Source organism: Pristiophorus japonicus, unplaced genomic scaffold (genome assembly GCF_044704955.1).
Source record: "Pristiophorus japonicus isolate sPriJap1 unplaced genomic scaffold, sPriJap1.hap1 HAP1_SCAFFOLD_620, whole genome shotgun sequence".
Lineage (NCBI taxonomy): Eukaryota > Metazoa > Chordata > Chondrichthyes > Pristiophoridae > Pristiophorus > Pristiophorus japonicus.
Window position 1 is genome coordinate 40468 of NW_027254532.1, and position 24180 is coordinate 64647.

Here is a 24180-nt window from a genome sequence, read left to right on the forward strand (position 1 = left end):
TTACTTACCAATCACATTCCCAGGTGCAGTGGCGGAACTAGTACTGGTTCAGTCTCCGACAGTCTATAGCGTGAGAGAGCGTCAGACTGTGAGCTTACGGCTGCACCATGAAGAAAGACAACGTCAGGCAAGTGGATGTTCACTGGTCCCAACAGCTCCCTGGTACACACAAGGAGATGATACTTCATTACACAAATAATACATTAAAAAAGTAGCGGGGTTTTGCTGACCATTTTCAGTCTTCCAGGGATGTCACCAGTATTAGCTTCATTCTGACCATCACAGGCGTGCAGCACAGAAACACCGCTGCCTATATCTGCAGTGTGTGGAGCCGTATCGATGGAGCAGGAACCCAGCTGAATGTCATCGGTATGTAAATGTTAGCTATCACTCGCAGGTTCACAGGAACAGACCGCACTGGGACCTGTATCCGACCCACAGCAGGGCAGGGGGAAAGGATGGATTGTCCAAGATGGGAAGGGTTTTATTTTCACAAAGAAGTTGTTGGTTTAATAGAACAATAATGTTGTGTATGAATAAAGAGTCTGACCAGATACTGAGAGCTCAAAGTAAAGTGTGACCGTAGTCTTTTATTACAGGCCTCCAGAGTGCCTCCCCAGCCTGTGAGGCCTCCTTAAGTACAGCTGCTCCCAAGGGCTTGTGGGATCCCTTGGGACTCCAGGGGATGGGCCCTCTAATAATTAAACAAGGTATTTACAGGTTTACATATATAACATAAGAAATTAAAATTCCAAAGACAGCTCCTGCCTGAATTCAAAAGCGACCCAACTGAAATGGTGTGTGTGTTAATGTGGCATTTAAATAGGAGCCAGCAGTGGCTCCAAATGTGAATCATGTGTTCATCACAAGGGGAAATGCCAGGGTTGGGCTGTCCTGAGGATCTGCTAATGAGGCCAGCAGTTGGCACGTTAACGTTGACTTTAGCAACTCTGCAGTGGGGAAGGACAAGGCAGCCATGGTTCCCACACTAAATGACTAACCCATGGTCCCTGCCGGAAAGTGTGTGTGTGTGTGGACACTGGCAGAGGACCAGGATCAGGCTTGGCGACAAGGCCTATAGAGTCAAGAGCCTGACAACACCCAGTGTCTGGGATTAGGTGAATAATGGGGAGAGGTTCTGGAAAGTGCGGCGCTCGGGATCAGAACTGAAAATGAAGCAAGGCAGCTCCTGCGCAGGTTTCCCGGGAGTCGGGTAATCCGGCAGTGAAAGGGAGGCGGGAGCGGCCCAATCCACAAGGTAAGTGCATGTTCCAGCACTGCTTCTGGGGCAAGAGGGGCAGGACTGCACCCCCCGCCATCACCTACATCGATTGTAGCCTCTCACCCCCCGCCCAATCGTGTCCTCTCTCCCCCCCTGCCCAATCGTGTCCTCTCTCCCCCCCCTCCCCCGCCCAATGGTGGCCTCTCTCTTTCTGCCCCCCGCCCGATCGTGGCCTCCCTCTCTCTCTTTCACTCTCCCCCCCCACCCAATCGTGGCCTCTCTCTCTTATCCCCCCATCGATCGCGGCCTCTCTCTCTCTCCCCCACCCAATCGTGGCTTCTCTCACTTCCCCACCACTGCCCGATCATGGCCTCTCTCTCTCCCCCACTCGTGGCCTCTCTCTCTCTCTCTCACACCGCCCAATCATGGCCCCTCTCTCTCTCTCTCTCTCTCTCTCCCCACCCGCCCAATCGTGGCCTCTCTCTCTCTCTCTCTCACACGCCCGCCCAATCATGGCCTCTCTCTCCCCCACCCGTCCAATCGTGGTCTCTCTCTCACTCTCTCTCCCCCTGTTATGAATGAATAAAGAGTCTGACTGGATACTGTGAACTCAAAGTAAAGTGTGACCTTAGACTTTTATTGCAGGTGTCCAGAGTGCCTCTCCAGCCTGGGAGGCCTCCTTAAGTACCTGTGCTCCCAAGGGATTGTGGGATCCCTTGAGACTCCAGAGGATGAGCCATATGGTGGCTGTACAAGGTATATACAAGGTTACATATATAACAACACTCCCCACAAAGTCAACAGTGTAACTATTTACAAGGTGAGTCGATCTGGGGGCCTTCTTGCCGTGATTGATCGTCTCGGTACAAATGACGCTGGTATTGGTGAATTATCTGTTGGGCCGTCACTGGGCTACTGTGCAGCTGGCCTTGCTGAGCTGCCTAGTATGGTGAGTCCTGCTGGGCTGCTGTGGATGATGGGTTCTGCTTCGTGGCCAACCGTGGTGTCGGTTGGCACTGGTGTGTATGTTGGCGGGGGGGGGGGGGCGGTCAAAGAAAGTAGGGTACAAAGTGGGTTGCTCAGTGAATCTGAGTTTGATTTGGTCCAAGTGTTTCCAGTGAATGAGTCCATTTGAAAGTTTGACCCGAAACACCCTGCTCTCTTTGGCCACAACAGTGCCAGGAATCTACTTGGGACCTTGTCCATAATTTAATACAAATGTAGGATCATTGATTTCAATTTCGCGTGACACATTTGAGCTATCATAATATGTGCTTTGTTGAACAGGAAGAGAGCAGGCGGCTTCATGTAAATCAGGGTGAACTAACAAGAGCCTTGTCTTAAGTGCCCTTTTCATGAGCAGTTCAGCAGGTGGAATCCCAGTGAGCGAGTGGGGTCTCGGGCGGTAGCTAAGCAGGACTCAGGATAGGCGAGTCTGCAGTGAGCCTTCAGTTACCCTCTTCAAGCCCTGATTGATAGTTTGCACTGCTCTTTCTGCCTGACCATTGGATGCTGATTTGAACGGGGCAGATGTGACATGTTTGATCCCGTTGCGGGTCATGAATTCTTTGAATTCGGCACTGGTAAAACATGGCCCATTGTCGCTCACACGGACATTGGGTAGTCCATGCGTGACAAACATGGCCCGCAGGCTTTCAGTGATGGCAGCGGACGTGCTTGCCAACATTATCTCACATTCAATCCATTTGGAGAACGCATCTACAACCACGAGAAACATTTTACCCAAGAACGGGCCTGCATAGTTGACATAGATCCTAGACCACGGTTTGGAGGGCTAAGACCATAAACTTAGTGACGCCTCCCTGGGTGCATTGTTCAACTGCAAGCATGTGTTACATCTGTGCATGCAGGACTCTAAGTCCGCATCGATACCGGGCCACCACACGTGGGATCTGGATATCACTTTCATCATTGCGATGCCTGGGTGGATGCTGTGGAGGTCACTAATGAAGGTATCTCTGCCCTTCTTGGGGACCACTACTCGATTGCCCCACAGAAGGCAGCCTGCCTGTATAGACATTTCATATTTGTGCTACTGGTACAGCTTTATCTGTTCCTGCATTTCCACTGGGATACTGGACCAGCTCCCGTGCAGCACACAGTTTTTAACTAGGGCAAGTAAGGGTTCCTGGCTTGTCCAAGTTCTAATCTGTTGGGCTGTGACAGGTGATTGCTCACTCTCAAATGCTTCCATTACCATGACTAAATCTGCGGGTTGTGCCATTTCCACCCCCGTGGTGGGCAATGGCAGCCTACTGAGAGCATGGGCAGAGTTTTCTGTGCCTGGTCTGTGGCGGATGGCATCTGTTATAAATGAAGAGACCTTTGTGTGTGTTAATGCAGGTGAGGCCCTTCGATGATTCCTCCAGCTCCTGCGTCATGTAGGCCAAGGTCAAGTCCAGATCCGTGAACATCTTTCCTCCCACCTGCGTGGCAAAAAGCCGTCGGACTTTGGTAGTGGGTATTGATTCTGCAGGGAGAAACGATTGATAGTTACTTTGTAATCACCACAGATTCTGACGGTGCCATCTCACTTGAGGATTGGAACGATCGGACTGGCCCACTCATTGAATTCGATCAGCGATATGATGCTGCTGGCCTAGCTCGATCTCTACCCTTTTTCTCATCATGTACGGTACTGCTCTTCCCTTGTAATGGATGGGTCACACCCCTGGAATTAGATGGATCTGCATTTCTGCTCCTTGGAACTTCCCGATGCTTGGTTTGAACAGTGAAGGGAACTTGTTTAAGACCTGGGCACACGAAGTGTCGTCAGCGGGCAAGAGCACGTGGACGTCGTCCCAGTTCCAGCGTATCTTTCCCAGCCAGCTCCTGCCAAGCAGCGTGGGACCATCGCCCGGTACCACCCAGAGTAGTAGCTTGTGCACCGCTCCATCGTAGGAGACTTTTACAGTAACACTGCCGACTATGGGAATCATTTCCTTTGTGTAAGGTCTCAGTTTTGTGAGGATTGGAGTCAAGACTGGCCTTGAGGCCTTGCTGCACCATAATTTATCAAAAGTGTTTTTGCTCATAATGGGCTGGCTCGCACCAGTGTCCAGCTCCATTGACACCGGGAGTTCATTTAGTTCAACCTTCAGCATTATCGGGGGACACTTTGTGCTAAATGTGTTCACCCCATATACCTCTGCCTCCTCAGTCTGAGGCTCTGGTTCGTGATGATCTGCCGTGGATCTGTTCATCCTCTGCTACATGGTGGTTTGCAGGATTAACAGGATTTGCAACTCGCCTGCACATACATTGGAGCTGTCCCATTGTTCCACAGCCCTTGCAAACGTACCCTTTGAAGCAGCATGAATGGAAATGATGCAGCGCCAACAAGGTGTTAATGGCCTTACATTCATCACCCTTGATGGTGGACTCTGAGACATCTGCGGACGTGCAGCTGCAGGCGTGTGGAGCCTGCCCTGTACGTTGCGATGTGAAAACAACATCACTTTGTTCACAGTACTTGTAGCAGCACTTGTGTGCTGAGAGATTTGCTCAGTATTGTCACTGGTGGCAATGAACGCCGGGGCTATTGCTATGGCCTTACTCAAGGTTGGGGTCTACACAGTCAAAAGTTTGTGAAGTATCATTTCATGGCCAATGCCAAGTACGAAAAAGTCTCTGAGCATGTGCTCCAAATGTCCTTCAAATTCGCAATGTCCTGCAAGGGCGTCTTAGCTCAGCGATATAACTCACCACTTCCTGCCTTCAGAACTTTTGTAGGTGTAGAACCGGTACCTCGCCATCAAAATGCTTTCCTTTGGGTTCAGATGTTCCCAGCCAAGTGTGCATAAATCATTGTACGATTTCTCTCTGGGTTTCGCTGGAGCAAGCAGATTTTTCATGAGGCCATATGTTGGTGCCCCGCAGACGGTGAGGAGAATTGCCCTTCGTTTGGCAGTGTTCGCTTATCCTTCCAGCTCGTTGGCCACGAAGTATTGGTCGAGTCGCTCCTGGAAGACTTCCCAATCATTTCCCTCCAAAAATTTCTCCAGGATTGCCACTGTTCTCTGCATCGTTGGGTTTGTCATCTGTATCTCGTCGCCAGTTGTTATGTATGAATAAAGAGTCTGACTGGATACTGTGAGCTAAAAGTAAAGTGTGACTTTAGTCTTTTATTGCAGGTCTCCAGAGTGCCTCTCCAGCCTGGGAGGCCTCCTTAAGTACCTGTGCTCCCAAGGGATTGTGGGATCCCTTGGGACTCCAGGGGATGAGCCCTCTGGTGGCGGTACAAGATATATACAAGGTTACAAATATAACACCCCACACCCGCCCAATCATGGCCTCTCTCTCTCTCTCTCTCCCCGCCGCCCGCCCAGTCATGGCCGCTCTCTCCCCCACCCGCCCAATCGTAGCCTCTCTCTCTCTCTCTCACTCTCTCCTGCCCGACCAATCGTGCCCTCTCTCCCCGTCCACCCACCCAATCTTGGTCTCTCTCTCTCTCTCCCCCCCCACCCTCCCAATCATGGCCTCCCTCTCTCTCCCCCAGCCGCCCAATCGTGGCCTCCCTCTCTCTCCCGCAGCTGCCCAATCATAGCCTCCCTCTCTCTTCCCCAACCCGCCCAATCATGGCCTCTCTCTCCCCCACCCGCCCATTCATGGCCTCCCTCTCTCCCCCACCTGCCCAATCATGACCTCTCTCTCCCCCACCCACACAATCGTGGCCTCTCTCTCTCCCCCAGCCACACAATCGTGGCTTCCCTCTCTCTCTCCCCCACTATCAATCTCCGATTACATCCTTCCTTCCTGAGGGAGTGCTGCACTATCAGAGGGGCAGTACTGAGGGAGCGCTATACTGTCGGAGGGGCAGTACTGAGGGAGTGCTGCACTGTCGGAGGGACAGTACTGAGGGAGCGCTGCACTGTCGGAGGGGCAGCACTGTGTGAGCGCCGCACTGTCGGAGGGGCAGCACTGAGGGAGCGCCGCATTATCGGAGGGGCAGTATTGAGGGAATGCTGCACTGTCGGAGGGGCAGTACCGAGGGAGCACCGCACTGTCAGAGGGGCAATACCGAGGGAGCGCTGCACTGTCGGAGGGGCAGTTCTGAGGGAGTACGGCACTGTCGGGGGAGCAGCTGAGGGAGAAAGGCACTGTCCGAGGGTCAGTACTGAGGGACGCTGCATTGTTGGAAGGGCAGTACTGTGGGAGCGCTACACTGTCGGAGGGGCAGTAGTGAGGGAGCGCTGCACTGTTGGGAGGGCAGTACTGAGGGAGTATGGCACTGTCAGAGGGGCAATACTGAGGGAACGCTGCACTCTCAGAGGGGAGCTACTGAGGGAGTATGGCACTGTCGGAGGTGCAGTACTGAGGGAGCACTGTACTGTTGGAAGGGCAGCACTGAGGGAGTGCTACACTGTCGGATGGGCAGTACTGAGAGAGTGCTGCATGGTCGGAGGTGCAGTACTGAGGGAGCGCTGCACTGTCGGAGGGGCAATACTGAGGGAGTATGGCACTGTCAGAGGGGCAGTACTGAGCGAGTGCTGCAATGTCGGAGGGGCAGTACTGAGGGAGTATGGCACTGTTGGAGGGGCAGTACTGAAGGAGTGCTGCACTGTCGGAGGTGCCGTCTTTCAGATGAACATTAAACTGAGGCCCCGCCTGCCATCTCAGGCCGACTTAATAGAACCTACGGCCACTCCTTATTCCTACATTCCTTGTCCATTTTTCTTTCCTTTCTGTTTCCTTATCTTGTTCTTTCATTGCCCGCCCCCCCACATGATGTGAATTTAAATCCTACACCACAGCACTGGTTCCTCTTCCAGCGAGGAAGAGGATTGTAAATTCAATGCGCCAATTGATAGGCCACAAATGTTACCTGCCAAATGTCAACCCAAGCCTAGATGTAGTCCAGGGTCTGCTGTGGAAATCACAAGTGAACAGCCCCATTTCTGACATTATGATGGAGGGAAATTCATTGATGAAGCAGCTGCAGATGGTTGGGACAAAGGAACGAAGCATAATGTCCCAGGGCTGAAATGATTGTCCTCTGACAACCAAAACATCTTCCTGTGTGTTAGGTATGGCCTCAGCTACAGGCCATTTACCTAATTTTGTTGAGGCTCTTTGGTGCCATACAGATTGGAAAGCTGCCTTGTGTCCATGTTTGCATCAAGGCTGTTATGACATCTGGAGCTGAATGGCTGAAGTGGAAACTCAACGGAAAGAGAGGTGGCTATTAATGAGTAGGTGTCGCTTGATGGCACTACAGATGAATCCTTCTATCACTACTGATTGGAAGGAGACTGTCCAGTACAGTAACCGCTAGGCTAATGGTTATGGGACTAGACTAGCAACCCGTCATGAGTTCAAATCTCCCAATGGTGCCAACAGTTCAATACAAGCTCTGCATTAAAAGGTTTCTCTTCTCATGAATTAGTAATTAACTAACTCTACTAGTTAATTATTGGAATTGATTTTGCTGAACAATGCAATATTGTGCTTTGCATTTAAGCACGTAGAACACCTCCCCATCTGTCGATGGTCTTCAAGCTATTTCTATCTTTCCTTTCCCCTTAAAGGAGTAGTTATCCAGTCTCCAGGCCTGGAACGTGTCACAGAGGGTCACACGGCGCGGTTACAGTGCACCATGCGGCACTCCAGAGTGAGTGACACCGATGTGCACTGGTACCGGCAACTACCGGGGCAAGATATGGAGTGGGTTTTAACACAGAAGGCAAGTGGCAGCACACGAGGAAGCCGAGGTTCCACTGATCGTCTCCAGCCTTCCAGAGACACCTCCAATAACAGCTTCATTCTGACAGTCACAAATGTGCAGCCCAGTGACACTGCCGCCTATTACTGTAAAGTGTGGGGAGATATCAGTGGGAGCAGCTCAATGTAACCAATAAGTACAGTTCACATTGTAATAATGTTATATCTGCGTCTGACATCACCTTGTGGATCAGGGCTGGTAAAGGTCCAATATTTGATGGCAAATACCTTATTCTGTTAGTCCAGTCCCTTACATGTCCCTCTCACTTTCACAGATCCTAACGTGCAAATGGATGAAGACCTGAGGATTGTCTGGATCAGTGTGGGGGCTGTGCTGGCACTTACTCTCATTGCTGGAGTTGCTCTTGTCTTCTGTATCAGACAGGCATGGTTCGGGAAACTGCAATCCTGTACGTTTAAATAAATATTTCACGGTAACTACCACATCTGGATCAGCTGCCCATAGTCATTGAAGGGATAAGAACAGAAAATACTGGAAATACTCTGCAGATCAGCAGCAACTGTGCAGCGAGAAACAGAGTTAACGTTTCAGGATGATGACCTTTTGTCAGAACTGGAAGGGGTTAGAGATGGACAGTTTTTAAGCAAGTACACAGCCAGGGAAAGATGGGCATTCATAGGTGCTGTGAGTATTTCCAGCGTTTTCTGTTTTTATTTCAGATTTCCAGCATGTTTAGTATTTTTCTATTGTTTGAGTCATTGAAAGGTGAGAGTATTAGTGAATTCAAGAGGGAGCTGAGTAGATTCTTTTGGTGAAAGAAGTGTTTTGGGCTATTGACGACAGTACAGTTTGGGTTTTTGTGAACTTTGGGACCACCCAATGGACTGCAATGGCCTTTCCCCAACCTCCATGTTTGCGTGTTCCTATCTACACTCGGTGTTGGTGACATTCTGTGATTTCCTTTACAGCCCCGTCTGTCCACACTGCTACTACATTGCCAGCACGCGATTATAAAAATACCTCTCTTCCCGGACACTCACAAGTGAGTCGAGTTGGTTGGCCCAGTGCCAGCCTTTTGTTAATGTTCTGGAGTATTTAAAGCATTAGGGCCTAGAAATTCGATGACTTTGAATCCATTTTACAGGCATAAAACGGGCGCCAAAATGTCCAGTGTAGTGGTCAAGCAGCACGTGTACATTCCACGTTGGGTGTGCGCCGCCCCACCATATTGGTATAGGCATCAAAAGAGGCATCCAAGGCCCACGTCTGAAACAGCCATTAGTCCTTTGCATTTGCAAATCAGGGGCCGAGTGCCTGGTTGATGCTTCCTTTACCAAACTGGTTTGCCTGAACACAGCTGGCACCAGGCCGGTTGCATTCAAGAAAACCAGGTCTTTCTGCGGCCTAACCAGCGCCCCTCAATGGAGCCGCTGGAGGCCACCAGCAAAAGGGCAAGTTTAAAATAAATGCTTTCATGAATGTGGAGCCGACAGGTGCAGGAGTGCCCCCCCACCCACCTGTCCAGATTCCCCCCTCTCCCGGGCACATCCCCTTCTCCCGAGACCGATACCTGATGCAGTAACCACAAATTCAAATACTCTTCAACGCCGTGCTGCCTGGGGAGATCCGAGCAGGTGTCTGCAGCTCGTCGGTTTGGTGTAAATGAGAAGCCCGATATTGGGTGAGCTTTGGGCCTGTCCGTTCCAGCACAGAGATCGTTCTCTAGACTTGAATGTGGAGGCTCAGTTGTTGAGTATGTTCAAGACAGAGATCGATAGATTTTTGGATATTAAGGCAATCGAGGGATATGGGGATAGTGCGGGAAAGTGGAGTCGAGGTCGAAGATCAGCAATGATCTTACTGAATGGCGGAGCAGGCTCGAGGGGTCAAATGGCCAACTCCTGTACCTAATTCTTATGTTCTTATGTTGAACACACGACCTTCTGATTCAGAGATGAGAGTGCTACCAACTGAGCCAAGACAGACACCTTAGATTGTTGAGAGACACTAAAGAACCAAATATGCTGTTGCCTAAAGTGACCTATCTGGATTTCTTGCTTTCCTTTTTTCAGTTTTCCCAGAAGCCCAAGGAGTTGAGATCTGCCAACAGAGAAGCATGTACCTCCAGAAAATACCAAACTAGACGCTTCATTTCAGGGCAAAGCAAGACTGAACAAGTGCTAGAGAAATACCAGCATTGCCGAGAACTGAAGGATCAGCAACTTCAACCAACACAATGGACTCACCAGCATCAGTCGGCACCAAGAGGTCACCAGCACCAATCATCACTGAGGCGCTTTTTACCCTTTAAGAATTTAGCACCACCAACCAGCAACAAGACTTTATTGGCACCGACTGGTTCTGAACTCTATGCAAACCAAAGACAGATTAAACCTCATCTCTCCAAGGAGGTAACTATCAGGCCGGTAACATAGGACTCCCTTCATACAGAGAACTCCCAATTCCCACCACTGCATTGGTCCAAATACACAGAACTATTTGTTGGGAACGTGGTCTCAATATACAAGCTCTGCAGATCCTGACCAGAGTAGAGCCCTTACTCTGCATCCTGCATACAACACTTCTGCTGGCTTGAGGTTTTTCATGCCCACATCCCTTTAGACCATAGTGTCAACATCTTACCTTAAAAGGAAGCCCAATGAAGCCCTTATACAGTACACTAGTTGAAACACTGAGTTTTTCCAATTCGAGTCATAGAATAGTTAAAGCGCAGGAGGCCATTCGGCCCATTGAGCCTGTGCTGGCTCTCTGGAAGAGCACTTAAGCTCGTCCCACACAGCCGCCCGTTCCCTGTAGCCCTGCAATTTTTTTTCCCTTCAGGTACTTATCCAATTCCCTTTTGAAAACCATAACTGAATCTGCCTCCACCCCCCTTTCAGGCAGCGCATTCCATATCCCAACCACTCGCTGCGTAAAAAAGCTTTCCCTCATGTTGCCTTTGGTTCTTTTGCCAATCACCTTAAATCTGTGTCCTCTGATTCTCAGCGCTCCCGTCTGCGTTGCAGCCCTTGGAACAGCGGTAGGTATGAAGACCTGCAAAAAAGGTAAGTTACAGTTTTTATTTTTAAATTATTTTCGATAGCTAAGTGTCTTGTGATTTTTTTTATTCTTTTGCAATTTTTGGGGGTGTTTTCCACCCTCCCTAGGCCCAACTCGTAGCGGTATCGGCCTCGGAGAAAAGTTGCAGCAAATTTGCGATTTGCGCCACGAATCCTTGTGCAACGCCGATTTTTACCCCTGGGCGCATTTTATCCTGAATGTTAGGCCTCGTAGCAGTAGCAGAGTCATAGCGGTATTAAAACAAAATTGAATTTCTAACCCTTAGAGTATTGCGTACAGTTCTGGTCGTCATATCATAACAAGGAAATAAAGAGGCACTGGAGAGGGTGCAGAGAAGATTTACAAGGATGATACCAGAAATGCAAGGTATACCTATCAAGAATGAATGAACAGATTAGGTCTCTTTTCTCTTGAAAAACTTCGGCTGAGGGGTAGTCTCAGAGGGCTTTAAATTTATGAACGGTTTTGATAGAGTGGATCGAGAATGTTTCCACTTGTGGGTAAGAGCATAACTAGAGGCCATCATTATAAGATAGCCATCAAGAAATCCAATAGGGAATTCAAAAGAAATTTATTTACCGAGAGAATGGTGAGAATGTGGAACTCGCTACCACAGGGAGTGGTTGAAACGAATAGTATAGATGCATTTAAGGGGAGGCCAGACAATCATATGAGGGAGAAGGGAATAGAGGGTAATATTGATAAATTTAGATGAGGAAGGATGGGAGGAAGCTCGAGTGGAGCATAAACGCTGGCATGGACTGGTTGGGCCAAATGGCCTGTTCTGTGCCATATATCCGATGTAATCCTATGTCATGTCTTTATGGGGGCAACATCAGCAGCTATCACAACTGCCCTTGGACAGGGTTTATTTTGAACAGGTAGAACACATGCTGTTTTAAGTGAAACAAGCAGAATATATGTGCTTTGTAGGTGAAAAAGCAGAATCCATTTTAAAAGCCTCTCTCACTCACCTGACAGACTGGGGCTCAGCTGCAGGCTTATTACACCCTGCATCGGGCACCAAGCTCTACAGCATCTGCTATATTCGCAGTGACGTTCAGGTCCAAGGATCAGGTGCATGTGAGCCACCTCAGGCTTCAGAGGAGTGATGGAGCAGATATTGCCATCCCACCTATGGCCCTCGGAGAAAGCTGCCTGTACCAATCTGTAGCCATGTGGAGAAGTAGCACGGCAAATATCAGAGAGAGTTACTCTCTTCATTTCAGAAGCCTGTCTCACAGATTAGATCACACCACCCATTGCAGAGTTCTCCGATGAGACAGACAAGCTACATGGACTCAGTTAATGGATTCAGTCTGATTCCAAACATTTGTTTTAAATTACAGAAATCAAGTGATCTTCAAGCGGATTCCAACTCGATATACATGGTAACTATATCAAATATAGTAATTCAAACTAAGTTAGTGATTGATGCCAATATAGCAATTCATGTCAATATAATGAGTTAAGCCAAATCAAACCAACCCTTCAGAATAAAATGTTAATGGATTGCATCTACCTTTTGTTTCAGAATTTTGATCCAGTCTTAAGTCAGTACAAAAATAACCCCGTCGACAATCAAACCTGGAAAAGCTGTTGGTCCAGATGGTGTTTATCCCGAATTCTTAAAAGCACTGGGACCCAAAGCGAAGAGATGGTTGATCTCCTTCTTCTCTGAGGTACTGGCAACCGGTAAAATTCCACCGGTTTGGAGGGAGACTAAATTAATTGCCCTCCTGAAGCAGGGGAAGAACACTTGTGAAGCCTCCAGCTACTGCCCAATCTCCTTCCTCTGTACTAGTTATAAAGTGCTGGAGAGGCTGTCCATCACCGAAGTGACCCTTACCAGTTGTTTACAGAGAATGGAGGCTTACTTCCACCGATGGCAACTTCGGACAAATCAAGAGACTGACATCTCGACATTCCACCTCAACACCCATCAAGTCTCCTTTTGCAGCACTGAGGTAAACCATGCCCAAAACCCTCCTATTTAGGAGTCAAGCTTGATCGCATTCGGTCAGTAATTACATAAATAAATAAAATCTGGAATAAAAAGCTAATGTCAGTAATGGTCACCATGAAACTCCATGATTGTCGTAAAAACCTAAACTAATGTCCTTTCGGGAAGGAAATCTGCCGCCCTTACCCGGTCTAGCCTATATGTGACTCCAGTCCCACAGCAATATGGTTAACTCTTAACTAGGCTCTAAAAACAGTAATAATAATAAAACCGGACAGACCACCCAGCATCTACCTCAGCACCAGCTTCAGACACGACAAAGGAATACCCAGCCCAGCCAACCCTGCAAAGTCCTTCTCACTAACATCTGGGAACTTGTGCCAAAATTGGGAGAGCTGTCCCACATACTAGTCAAGCAACAACCTGACAGTTATACTCACGGAATCAAATCTATCAGCCAATGTCCCAGGCTCCTCCATCACCACCTCTGGGTATGTCTTGTCCCACCGGCAGGATAGAACCACTTGTGGTGATGGCATAGTGGTATACAGTTGGGAGGGAGTGGCCCTGGGAGTCCTCAACATTGACTAAGGACCTCATGAAGTCTCATGGTTTCAGGTCAAGCATGGGCAAGGAAACCTCCTGCTGATTACCACCGACTGCCCTCCCTCAGCTGATGAATCAGTACTCTTGAATATTGAACGGCATTTGGAATAAGCACTGAGAGCAGCAAGGGCACAGAATGTACTCTGGGTGGGGAACTCCAATGTCCATCACCAAGAGTGGCTCGGTAGCACCACTACTGACCAAGCTGTCCCAGTCCTGAAGGATATTAAATTATTATTTAAATGGGGAGAGATTACAAAATGCTGCGGTACAGAGGGATCTGTGGGTCCTTGTACATGAAACACAAAAGGTTATAGCATGCAGGTACAGCAAATAATTAGGAAGGCAAATGGAATGTTGGCCTTTATTGCAAAATGGATGGACTATAACAGTAAGGAAGTCCTGCTACAACTGTACAGGGTGTTGGTAAGACCACGCCTGGAGTACTGCGTACAGATTTGCTCTCCTTATTTAAGAAAGGACATACTTGCATTGGAGGCAGTTCAAAGAAGGTTCACGAGGTTGATTCCTGAGATGAAGGGATTGTCACATGAAGAAAGGTCGAGCAGGTTGGGGAATAATGAGGGAAATAGAATGGACACAGTTGAGGGCCATGTTAACCATGATAGAGGGGCATCCATGGTTGAGGAAAAAGGAAGAAATAAAGGATCCAAAGAATCTCAGATGTAGGAAGCAAAGTGTATTAATGGCCAATGGGTGTTTTTGTGACTGGAAGGCTGTTTCCAGTGGAGCACCGCAAGGCTCAGTACTCAGTCCCTTGCTTTTTGTGGTATATGTCAATGATTTGGACTTTAATGTAGGGGATATGATTAAGAAGGTTGCAGATGATACAAAAATTGGCAGTGTGGTTTGTTATGTATGGAGAAAGAGTCAGGCTGATCACTGTGAGCTCAAAGTAAAGTGTGACCGTAGTCTTTTATTGCAGGTCTCCAGAGTACCTCTCCAACCCGTGAGGCCTCCTTAAATACCTGTGCTCCCAAGGGTTTATGGGATCCCTTGGGACTCCAGGGGATGAGCCCGCTGGTGGCTGTACAGAGTAATTACAAGTTTACAAAAATAACACTCCTTCCCAAAGTCAATAGTGTAACTATTCACGACGTGAGTCGATCTGGGGCCCTTCTTGCCCTGGTTGATCGTCTCGGTGTAAAAGCTGATATTGTTAAATCATTTGTTGGGCCCTCGCAGGGCTGCTGTGCAGCTGGTCTTGCTGAGCTGCCTGATGTGTTGGGTTCTGCATCGTGCTCAACCGTGGTGCCGGTTGCCGCTGGTGTGTATGCTGGGGGGTCAAAAAAGGTAGGGTCCAAGGTGGGTTGCTCTGGATAGTCCGTGAATCTGAGTTTGATTTGGTCCAAGCGTTTCCGGTGAATGAATTCATTTGAAAGTTTGACCCGAAACACCCTACTCCCCTCTTTGGCCACGACAGTTCCGGGAAGCCACTTGGGACCTTGTCCATAATTCAATACAAAAACAGGATCATTGATTTCAATCTCGCATGACACATTTGCCCTATCATGGTAGGCACTTTGTTGAAGCCGCCTGCTCTCTACCTGTTCATGTAGATCAGGGTGAACTAATGAGAGCCTTGTCTTAAGTGCTCTTTTCATGAGCAGTTCAGCAGGTAGGATCCCAGTGAGCGAGTGGGATCTCGTGCGGTAGCTAAGCAGGACGCAGGGTAGGCAAGTCTGCAGTTACCCTCTTCAAGCCTTGCTTGATGGTTTGCACTGCTCTCTCTGCCTGACCATTGGATGCTGGTTTAAACGGGGCAGATGTGACATGTTTGATCCCGTTACGGGTCATGAATTCTTTGAACTCAGCACTGGTAAAACATGGGTACCATTGTTGCTCACCAGGACATCGGGTAAGCCGTGAGTGGCAAACATGGCCCGCAGACTTTCAGTGGTGGCAGCAGACATGCTCGCCGATATTATCTCACATTCAATCCACTTGGAATCCGCGTCTACAACCAGAAGGAACATTTTACCCAAGAATGGACCTGCATAGTTGACGTGTACCCTAGACCACAGTTTGGAGGGTCAAGATCATAAACTTAGCGGCGCCTCCCTGGGTACATTGCTTAACTACGAGCATATATTGAATCTGTGAATGCAGAACTCTAAGTCCGCATCAATACCGGGCCACCACACGTGGGATCTGGCTATCGCTTTCATCATTACGATGCCTGGGTGGGTACTGTGGAGGTCAGTGGAGGTCTCTGCCCTTCTTGGGGACCACTACTCGATTGCCCCACAGAAAGCAGTCTGCCTGTATAGACATTTCATCCTTTCTGCCATGGCTTAATCATTTCCTGCATTTCCACTGGGACACTGGACCAGCTCCCATGAAGCACACAGCTTTTGACTCGAGATAATAAGGAGTCCTGGCTTGTCCAGGTTTTGATCTGCCGGGCAGTGACAGGTGATTGCTCACTCTCAAATGCTTCCATAACCACGGCTAGATCTGTGGGCTGCGCCATTTCCACCCCCGTGGTGGGCAATGACAGCCTACTGAGAGCATCGGCGCAGTTTCTGTGCCTGGCTTGTGGCGGATGGCGTAGTTGTATGCGGACAACGTGATAGTCCATCTCTGGATGCGGGCCGATGCGTTGGTATTTATCCCTTTACTCTCGGAATACAGGGATGTAAGTGGCTTATGGTCAGTTTCCAATTAGAATTTTAGCCCAAACAGGTATTGATGCATTTTCTTTACCCCATAGACACACGCAACGCTTCTTTTTCAATCATGCTGTCGGCTCTCTCAGCCTTAGACAGACTCCTGGATGCATAAGCAACCGGTTGCAGTTTCCCGAAATCATTGGCTTCTGCAGTACCCAACCGACGCCATATGGCGACGCATCACATGCCAGTACCAAACGCTTACATGGATCATACAACACAAGCAATTTGTTTGAGCATAACAATTTTCTCGCTTATACAAAAGCATTTTCTTGGCTTTTGCCCCAAACACATTCGTCCCCTTTTCGTAGTAAGACATGCAATGGTTCTAACAGTGTGCTGAGACCCGGTAAGAAGTTACCAATGTAGTTCAGGAGTCCCAGAAACGACCGCAGTTCCGTCACGTTCTGTAGCTTCGGTGCGTTCTCGATTGCCTCCGTCTTCGCGTTGGTGGGCCTGATGCCGCCTGCCGTGATTCTCCTTCCCAAGAACTCCACTTCAGGCACCAGGAAAATGCACTTCAAGCATTTTAACCTGAGCCCCACGCGGTTGAGTCGACTAAGAACCTCCTCCAGGTTCTACAGATGCTCGTCTGTGTTCCGACCTGTGACCAAGATGTCATCTTGGAAGACCACAGTGTGTGGGACCGACTTCAGTAAGCTTTCCATGTTTCTCTGGAATATCGGCACCGCTGATCGGATTCCAAATGGGCATGTGTTATAAACAAAAAGACCTATGTGCGTGTTGATGCAGGTGAGGGCCTTCGATGATTCCTCCAGATCAGACGTCATGTAGGCTGAAATCAGATCCAGCTTCATGAACGTCTTTCCTCTCGCCAGCATTGCAAAGAGGTCGTCGGCCGTTGGTAGTGGGTATTGGTCCTGCAGGGATCAACGATTGATAGTTACTTTGTAATCGCCAGATTCTGACCGTGCTGTCTCCTTTGAGGACTGGGACGATAGAAGTGGCCCTCTCGTTGAAGTCGATCGGTGAAATGATGCCCTCTCTTTGCAGCTGGTCTAGCTCGATCTCTATCCTTTCTCTCATCATGTACGGTACTGCTCTCGCCTTGCGATGGATGGGTTGAGCCCCCGGAATTAGGTGGATCTGCACTTTTGCTCCTTGGAATTTCCCGATGCCTGGTTCGAACAGCAAAGGAAACTTGTTTAATACCTGGGCACACGAAGTGTCGTCAGCAGGCGATAGCGCTCGGACGTTGTCCAAGTTCCAGCATGTCGTTCCCAGCCAGCTTCTGCTAAGCAGGGTGGGACCATTGCCTGGTACCACCCAGAGTGGTAGCTTGCGCACTGCTCCATCATAGGAGACCTATACGGTAGCACTGCCGATTACAGGAATAAGTTATTTTGTTTAAGTTCTTAGTTTCATGCAAACTTGAGTTAAAACTGGCCATGAGGCCTTGTTGCACCACAATCTTTCGAAAGTCTTTTTGCCCATGATGGACTGGCTCACGCCCGTGTCCAGCTCCATTGACACCGGGAGTTCATTTAGTTCAACATTCAGCATTATCGGGGGACACTTCATGGTAAATGTGTGCACCCCATATACCTGAGTCTTCGGTCTGAGACTCTGGTTCGTCGTGATCCTCCGTTGATCCGTCCTCCTCTGCAACATGGTAGTTTGCAAGTTTGACAGGATTTGCAGCTCACCTGCACACTCGTTGGAGGTGTCCCATTGTTCCACAGCCCTTGCAAACGTACTTTTTGAATTGGCATGAATGGAAAAGATGATTACCCCCGCAGTGCCAACAAGGTGTTAATGGCCTTGCATTCATCACCCTCGATGGTGGATTCAGACATCTGTGGACGTGCAGCTGCAGGTGTGTGTGACCTGCCCTGTACATTACGATTCAAAAACAACATTGCTTTGTTTACAGTACTTGTAGCAGCACTTGTGTGCTGAGAGATTTGCTTGTACTTGTAGCAGCACTTGTGTGCTGAGAGATTTGCTTCGTATTGTCACTGGTGGCAATGAACTCCTGGGCTATCGCTATGGCCTTACTCAAGGTTGGGGTCTCTACAGTCAAAAGTTTGCGAAGTATGGTTTTCGTGGCCAATGCCAAATATGAAAAAGTCTCAGAGCATGTGCTCCAAATGTCCTTCAAATTCGCAATGTCCTGCAAGGCGTCTTAGCTCGGAGACATATTTCGCCACTTCCTGGCCTTCAGACCTTTTGTCGCTGTAGAACCGGTACCTCGCCATTGGAACATCTTCCTTCGGGTTCAAATGCTCTCGGACCAGTGTGCACAAATCATCGTACGATTTCTCCGTGGGTTTCGCTGGGGTGAGCAGATTCTTCACGAGGTCATACGTTGGTGCCCCAGACGGTGAGGAGGATTGCCCTTCATTTGGCAGCGTTCTCTTCCCCATCTAGCTCGTTGGCCACGAAGTATTGGTCGAGTCACTCCACAAAAGTTTCCCAATCATCTCCCTCCGAGAATTTCTCCAGGATGCCCAGTTCTCTGCATCTTTGGGTTCGCTATCTGTATCTCGTCGCCAGTAGTTATGTATGGAGAAAGAGTCAGATTGAACACTGTGAGCTCAAAGTAAAATGTGACCTTAGTCTTTTATTGCAAGTCTCCCGAGTGCCTCTCCAACCTGTGAGGCCTCCTTAAATACCTGTGTTCCGAAGGGATTAAGGGATCCCTTGGGACTCCAGGGGATAAGCCCTCTGGTGGCTGTAGAGTAAATACAAGTTTACATATATAACATAGTTGATAATGAAGAAGGAAGTTGTAGACTTCAGGAAGATATCAATAAACTGGTCAGGTGGGCAGAAAAGTGGCAAATGGAATTCATTCCGGAGAAGTGTGAAGTAATGCATTTGAGGATGGCCAACAAGGCAAGGGAATACACAATAAATGGTAGGACACAAGGGTGTAGAGGAACAGAGGGACCTAGGAGTGCATGTCCACAGATCACTGAAGATAGCAGGCCAGGTGGTTAAGAAGGCACACGGAATACTTGCCTTTGTTAACCGAGGCATAGAATACAAGAGCAGGAAGGCTATGCTTGAACTGTATAAAACACTAGTTAGGCCACAGCTGGAGTACTGCGTGCAGTTCTGGTCACCCCATTACAGGAAAGATATGATTGCACTAGAGGCTTCAGAGGAGATTTATGAGGATGTTGCCTGGACTGGAGAATTTTAGCTATGAGAAATGATTGGATAGGCTAGCTTTGTTCTCATTTGGAACAGAGGAGGTCGAGAGGAGACCTCATTGAGGTGTATAACATTTTGAGGGGCCTGGATATAGTGGAGACCAAGGAACTATTTCCCTTGGTTGAGGAGTCAATTACGAGCGGGCTTAGTTTTAAGGTGGTTGGTGGAAGGTTCCGAGGGGATTTGAGGGGAGGCTTATTCACTCAGAGGGTTATGGGGGTCTGGAACTCAATGCCCGAAGGGTGGTGGATACTGTTATGTATGTAACTCTTGGCAACCTGTATCATACCACCAGCAGAGGGCCTACCTGTTTGGAGTCCCAAGGAATCCCAGCATCCCTTGGGAGCACTGTATATAAGCAGGCCTCCCATGCTGTACCGACACTCTGGAGTTTAATTAAAGGAGCTAGGGTCACACTTACTCATTGCATACAGTACTCAATTGTATCACTTTCTTATGAGCGTAACAGATACAGAAACCTTCACCACATTTAAAAGGTGCTTGGATGGGCACTTAAAAGTGCCGTAATCTGCAGGGTTACGGAACTACAGCTGCTAAGTGGGATTAGACTGGATAACCTCTTGTTGGATGGCGCAGATAAGATGGCAAATACTGCAGGAATCGAATATGGCCAGGGTGATCTCCGGGACAAGTTTCGATCGCCTGGATGGGTCGGAGAAGAATTTTCCCAGATTTGTTTTTCCACAATTGGCCTGGATTTTAAAATCTGGTTTTTGCCTCGCTCAGGAGATCACCTGTCTCCGGTTGGGGTGGGATATAGAATGTTTCGGTGAAAGGGGTGTCGCGGTTGTGTGGGGGTGGACTGGTTAGGCTTTTTAGATTTTCCACATTGTTCATAGGTTTATCTGTAACCTTCAGAGCTGCTGACCGAGGGCCGTGTGGATCTTTGTCGGCCGGCACGGACACGATGGGTCGGAATGGCCTCCTTCTGTGCTGTAGGTTTCTATGTTTCTATGTAAAAGAGCAATGGCTTGTCAACAGGTTTGTTTGGCTGTTTAGAAATGCATCAGTGTCCAGTAAAGCTCTAGGAGAAAGCTCTGCCCACCTGGGGCTCGCTTGCCGTGTAGGAGTTCCAAGTAGAGCGTTTGATTTGGGAGTCTTGTGTCGGTATGCGAACAATGTGGCCCGGCCAACGGAGCTGGTCGAGTGTGGTCAGTGCTTTGATGCTGGGGATGTTGGCCTGATCGAGAACACTGACATTGGTGCGTCTGTCCTCTCAGGGGATTTGCAGGATCTTGCGGAGGCATCGCTGGAGTTACTTCTCCAGCGATGTGAGGTGTGTACTGTATATGAACCATACAGGAGGGCGGGTCTCGCACCCTCTCATCAAACTACAGTACGTGGACGACGCTTGTGTCTGCGCACATTCAGAGGCTGAACTCCAAGTCATCGTCGACATCTTCACCGAAAAGCATTGGCCTTACACCAACCTGACCCCGCAACACAGCACTGCCCCCCAGTTATCAAGATCCACGGCCCGGCCCTGGACAACGTGGATCACTTTCCATACCTCGGGAGCCTATTATCAGCAAGGGCAGACATCGACGACGAGGTTCAACACCGCCTCCAGTGCAACCGTCGGCCGCCTGAGGAAGAGAGTGTTCGAAGATTAGGCCCTCAAATCTGGCACCAAACTTATGGTCTAGTGATAGTGATTGTTTCAAGTCTACCCCCGCCTCCCACCCCACAATAGCTCAATTATCAATTATTGGGATGTTTTTAGTGTCCTCTACTGTAAAGTCCGATACAAAATATTTGTTCAAAGTCTCTGCCATTTCCCTGTTTTTCCATTATTAATTCCCGAGTCTCATCCTCTAAGGGACCAACGTTTACTTTAGCTACTCGTTTCCTTTTGACATACCTGTAGAAGCTCTTACTGTATGTTGTTATATTTCTTGCTAATTTATTCTCATATTCTACCTTCTCCATCTTTATCCCTGCAGCACTTTGCAATTTTTCTCCATTTAAATTATAATTTGCTTTTAAAAAAAAATTCTGCCAGTGGATAACCTCACACTTTCCCACATTATACTCCACCTGCCAAATTTTTGCCCACTCAGCCTGTCTATATCCCTTTGCAGATGTTTTGTGCCCTCCTCACAACTTGCTTTCCCACCCATCTTTGTATCATCAGCAAACTTGGCTTCATTGCACTCAATCCCTTCATCCAAATCATTATTATAGATTGTAAATAGTTGAGGCCCCAGCACCGATCTCTGCAGCACCCCACTAGTTATTGTTTACCAAACGGAAAATGACCCATTTATCCCATCTCTCTGTTTTCTGTTAGTTAGCTAATTCTCTATCCGTGCTAATATATTATCCCCAACCCCATGAACTTTTATCTTGTGCAGTAATCTTATCGAATGCCTTCTGGAAATCCAAATACACATCCACTGGTTCCCCCTTAACCACCCTGCACGTTACATCCTCAAAGAATTCCAGCAAATTTGTCAAACATGTTTTTCCTTTCATGAAACCATGCTAACTCTGCTTGATTGAATTATGCTTTTCCAAATGTCCTGCTACTGCTTACTTAATAATGGACTCCAGCATTTGGCCAACGACAGATGTAAGGCTAACTGGTCTATAATTTCCTGCTTTCTGTCTGCCTCCTTTTTTAGATAGGGGCATTACATTTGCAGTTTTCCAGCCTCTGGGACCTCCCCACAATCCAGGGAATTTTGGTTAAATTACAACCAATGCATCCACTATCTCTGCAGTCACTTTTTTTAAGACCCTAGGATGCAAGCCATCAGATCCAGGGAACTTATCCACCTTTAGTCCCATTATTTTACTGAGTACTTCTTCTTTAGTGACAGTGATTGTTTTCAGTTCCTCCTGATAGCCCCTTGATTATCCATTATTGGGATGTTTTTGTCTTCTACCATGAAGTATACTGTACTGCGCTTGCTTCTGCGCACACTCAGAGGCCGAACTACAAGCCATGGTCAACACCATCATTGAGGCTACGAAAGCATAGCCTTGCACTAAACATCCGTAAGACAAAGGTCCTCCACCAACCTGACCCCGCCACATAGCACTGTGTCCCGGTCATCAAAGTCCACGGCACGGCCCTGGACAACGTGGACCATTTTCCATACCTCGGGAGCCTATTATCAGCAAGGGCAGACATCGATGACGAGGTCCAACACCGTCTCTAGTGCAGCCTTCAGTCATCTGAAGAAGAAATTGTTTGAAGACCAGGACCTCAAATCTGGCACCAAGCTTATAGTCGACAGTGAGGTAGCGATACCCGCCTTCCTGTATGGCTCAGAGACGTGGGCTATGTACAGTAAACACCGCAAAGCGCTGGAGAAATACCACCAACGATATCTCCGCAAGATCCTGCAAATCCCCTGGGAGGACAGAGGCACCGTCAGTGTTCTCGATCAGGCCAACATCGAAGCACTGACCACACTCGACCAACTCCGCTGAGCGGGCCACATTGTCCGCACGCCAGACACAGGATTCCCAAATCAAGTGCTCTACTCGGAAGTCGTACACGGGAAACGAGCCCCAGGTGGGCAGAGGAAATGTTTCCAGGACACCCTCAAAGCCTCCCTGATAAAGTGCGACATCCCCACTGACACCTGGGAGTCCCTGGCCAAAGACCAGCCGAAGTGGAGGAGGAGCATCCGGGAGGGCGCTGAGCACCTCGAGTCCCGTCGCCGAGAGCGTGCAGAAACCAAGCGCAAGCAGCGGAAGGAGCGTGCGGCAAACCAGTCCCAGCCACCCTTTCCTCCAACCACTGTGTGTCCCACCTGTGGCACAGACTGTCATTCCCCAATTGGACGGTTCCGTCACCTGACAACTCAGTGTTAGAGTGGAAGCAAGTGTCCCCCGATCCCGAGGGACTGCCTGTGATGGTGATGATGTGTTGTATACACGCGCTGTCTCCTGTTACCGTCCATGGTCCACAGGTGGCTCAATGTCACTTCACTTCCCCACATTGTTGTCACAGCTCGAATACAAGCGATCATATTGGGATGTGGGTTGAAAGGATTGGCCCCACGTTCTCAGCCAGGACTGTGAGCCTGTGTGCTGCAGGAGGGAAGATGGAGTTGTCCCGGGAACTATTGGCATTGGCCGCAGTTACTGCCCTGACTGGGGAGTGTTGGAGGGAGTTTATCCCCGCCCCGCTCACTGCCTCCCCCCCCCCGCACCACCTCGGCCCCTGGAGCCCACTCCCCCCTAACCCCATCCATCCATCCCCCGCCCGGGTCCGCCCCCCGCTCACTGCAGGCCGGCCCCGGCCCCGGCCCCGGCCCCCAGCCTCTCCCCGCCCGCCCGGGCCCGGGCTCAGCCTCCGCTCACCGGCCGCCATCGCCTCCAACCGCGGCGCCGCTCCGCTGTTCCCGCCTCATCCACTCGCCATTCTGATTGGTCCCCAGCGCCGCGCGGGGCGGGCCGGTGGGCGGGGCCCCCGCGCGGGGCGGGGACGGTTGGGCGCGCGGGAAGTTTGAACCGGATGACCCAAATATACAAACAAACCATTTGTGGTCAATCACAGCATGAGAAGGAATAGAAGCGGGAAATCAAATCAATGAGTTGTGTGCAGCAACAATCCTGAAAGGAAGTGTGAGCTTGGACAGATAAACAAGGGCAAGGAGCAGCTTTAAATACGGCCAAAAGATAAAGTCTGTCAATGCTGGGAGTGTGGGGCTTACTGAGGGAATGAGAAACAATGGTGGCACGGATTTAACAGCAC

The 24180-nt window shown here is 49.2% G+C and overlaps 2 long non-coding RNA genes across 2 annotated transcripts in view; one reads left to right on the forward strand and one right to left on the reverse strand.

The window, feature by feature from the left end:
• LOC139255692 (uncharacterized) overlaps nt 1-13155 on the forward strand; it is a 28617-nt gene extending 15462 nt beyond the window's left edge. The window contains exons 3-7 of the long non-coding RNA XR_011592063.1: nt 8239-8397; nt 9998-10336; nt 11272-11372; nt 12356-12397; nt 12541-13155. This is a non-coding gene — a long non-coding RNA (uncharacterized lncRNA). The remainder of the gene's footprint in view (nt 1-8238; nt 8398-9997; nt 10337-11271; nt 11373-12355; nt 12398-12540) is intronic.
• On the reverse strand, nt 100-23865 carry LOC139255690 (uncharacterized). The gene is made up of 3 exons (XR_011592062.1): nt 23787-23865; nt 10905-10979; nt 100-159 (listed from the first exon to the last, which is right to left on the reverse strand). It is a non-coding gene; the product is annotated as an uncharacterized lncRNA (long non-coding RNA).
• Nucleotides 23866-24180: the final 315 nt, after the last annotated feature.